Here is a 3,036-nt window from a genome sequence, read left to right on the forward strand (position 1 = left end):
AAAGAGTGCGTTAAAGGATCAAACGAGTTACTCTCGTTTTTCTTTTCTACACTCTCCAGCAGCCAAAGAAGCAACTAAAGTTTAAAGTAGTGTTGAAGTATCATCGTTCGGTATCATCGTTCAGTAGCAGCAGCAGCAACAGCAGCAACAGCAACAGCAACAGCAACAGCAACAGCAACAGCAACAGCAACAGTAGCAGCAGCACCGACAGCAACAGCAGACAAATGGCAATCGATATAATATCAGAGCAAGTCACAAAGGAAACGCTATTTACGTCTTCGTAGTCATTGGGCTTTGCGTTATTTTTACAAAAAAAAAGAAAAAAGTCACGTTGACTTCTTGATTTTCTTAACAGGGTGCGAGGGGAGAAATTAGCATCGATAGATACAACATATAAAGCTAATTGTTAGTACATGACTTTCTTAAACGGAATATTTCGATCGCCATTGGAACGCGATATGCTTCGAATTGTAGCGAGTGGCTCATTATTTTTCATTTGTTTATAACATCGTATACGTGCACTCATTCAAGTATATGTGCATTCGTCAATTTAGGAGGAGAGACGCAGGAGAAAGTAAATTAACCAAAAGTCATGATATCGCTATAATTTATTCGTTATCTCGTACGAGCCACGAGCTTGTGAATTTCGAAGAGCCGATAATATTTTGGACTATGGCCAAGACGTGATAGAAGAAAGAAAGAAGAAAGACAAAGGGCATACGGCGCATGGAGATTCGATGGATCGTACGAAAGAAGAGAGTGGACGATGAATCTTTCGTTAAAAAGAACAGCGTACATATCTGACTCACAGTAAGAACAGGAAAAATTAAGAAAGATAACGGAAGACTACATACTGCTGCCTCTTTTTGTCACGCACCACACTACTGGGAACATATGTTGTTGTCTCTTAAATACTCACGAATCAAGTAAGTACGATTAACGTAACAATTGCTTCTTGATATTAGGATCGTGATAAGGTTAGAAATCTTGCTAGATTATCGCATTAAGGAAATAGACTGTCAAGCAGCGATAATGTCATTCAAATTTATATCGACGGACCACTACCAAGCCACTGTCGCCTACTTTTAATCCTAAAAAAAACCTATTCAACCCAAAAAAAAAAGAAATAAAAAACTGGCTCACGAAGGTGAATGACACTCTTGGTCGCTCAAGAAAAGCAATTAATAATTTTACTTCCTCGTATTTCTTCGATTCATTATGGTCATTAAACAATTTTGTCCATTTACGTCAGCCCAAGATTCTTCGAAAACTTTTGTCTCTCACTAATCGCACGTTTAGCATCGATTTTAAAAGCTTGAGATAAAAATATTAAATCGAAAGAGCTTTTGCAGCGATCGCGATATTTCAGAAACGCGAAAAATAATTTTAAAAAGATATTTTATCGCTTCGCAATATGGCAATTTGGATGGCATTAGAAAGGGTAGAGAGATATCAGAAAATTGTCAGAAAAATTTTAAAAAGTTCAATATCTGCGTCAAGTCTTAAACGCAAACCCAACAATAAAGACCGTGATTGATAAATAGATTGATAGATTGATAGATTGATAGAGAGAGAGAGAGAGAGAGAGAGAGAGAGAGAGAGAGAGAGAGAGTAATAAAACTCGGCTTATAAATATTGTTCTCTGGTGTAGTGGGCGAGACGGGACAAACAAAACAAAACAAAAGAGAAAGAGAGAAAGAGAGAGAGAGAGAGAGAGAGAGAGAGAGAGAGAGAGAAATAAAGCATAAGGAAAAGTTAACAGCGCCGAGAGTAATTGAATCGGCAAAAAGGAAGATAGGGGCAAAGAGTCGAGGATCGGTCGGTCGTTTCGGTTGGTAAAAGCGTGCCTTCGAACGTGAGCGTGCATCGGTCGGGCCGTCCGATCATTTAAATCGCCTGTCGCCCCTTTAAAAAGGCGGGCTCCATTAGCTGTGTGTGTGTGTGTTTTTCCAGGCTCGTCGAAAGCATCGGTGCAGTGCAGCGCGCCGCATCGGTCGGAGCCACGAGCGCCGCCGCAGCCGCCGCCGCCGCCGCCGCCGCCGCTACCGCCACCGCCACCGCCACCGCCACCACCACCACCACCGCTGCCGTCGTCGTCTCGGAGTGGGAGTCGTCACGTCGCGTAACGTCGGCTCTTTGTGCGTGTGCGCAGTCGCCCGGTTGGCAGGCCTGCAGCCCGTGGGCTCAGCCGTAACAAACCCGAGTGAGTCGCAACAGCAGCAACAGCAACAGCAGCAGAAGAAGCAGAAGCACAAGCAGAAGCAGAAGTAGAAGTAGAAATAGCAGCCGTAACATTAACAGCAGAAGCAGCAACAGCAACATCAGCAACATCAGCAACATCAGCAACATCAGCAGCAACAGCAACATCAGCAACATTAGAAACATCAGCAACATCAGCAACATCAGCAACAGCAGCAGTAGACACAGTAATAGCAGTAACATCAATCAGCAGCTCCTGGGCCAGTTGGCAACAGTCCATCATCTCGCTCGCATCGCTTCCCGAAAGTCATTCGACGTAGTGTCGTTGCTCACCCGTGGAGTGAACGGAGCGCGATAGCGGCTGCTTTCGATTATCCTACACTTCCACTTCCTCAGACTCAGCGCTATCGCCACTCGTCATCCAGAGTCGGGCTGAGGAACATCCGGGAGAGACGAGGACCTCGATCAAAGAGACCGAATATTTGGAGCGACCAAGTGAGGCCCTGCGGACGGGGAGCCATGGGGCCCGAGTCAAACATTTGACCCACTGCTGGCGACTTCGCGGCTCGGTGTCCAGGAGATCGGCGCTGGCCCTGCGCTTCGTTCTCCCGATCGGTGAGTCCCAATAGTCTTGCCTATGCAAATATACTCTTCTCTACGCTCACCATATTGCTGCTGCCGCTGAACATCAATACTTTTCCACGATTCTCTACTCTCATATCCCTCTCTCCCCCGCACTCATCACCCACTCCCCCCCCCCCCCCCCCCCCCCCCCCCCCCCCCCCCCCCCCCCCCCCCCCCCCCCCACCCCCCCCCCCCACCCAAACAAAACCACAC

At 46.5% G+C, this 3,036-nt stretch overlaps 1 protein-coding gene across 1 annotated transcript in view; it reads left to right on the plus strand.

Annotated features, from left to right (window-relative positions):
- Positions 1–2,409: 2,409 nt before the first annotated feature.
- atos (atos homolog atossa) overlaps positions 2,410–3,036 on the plus strand; it is a 72,783-nt gene continuing 72,156 nt past the window's right edge. The window contains exon 1 of the mRNA XM_011498299.1: positions 2,410–2,814. The gene's annotated coding sequence lies outside the window, so the exon portion shown is untranslated. The remainder of the gene's footprint in view (positions 2,815–3,036) is intronic.

The sequence above is a fragment of the Ceratosolen solmsi genome, unplaced genomic scaffold, assembly GCF_000503995.2.
Source record: "Ceratosolen solmsi marchali unplaced genomic scaffold, CerSol_1.0 scaffold14, whole genome shotgun sequence".
NCBI lineage: Eukaryota > Metazoa > Arthropoda > Insecta > Hymenoptera > Agaonidae > Ceratosolen > Ceratosolen solmsi.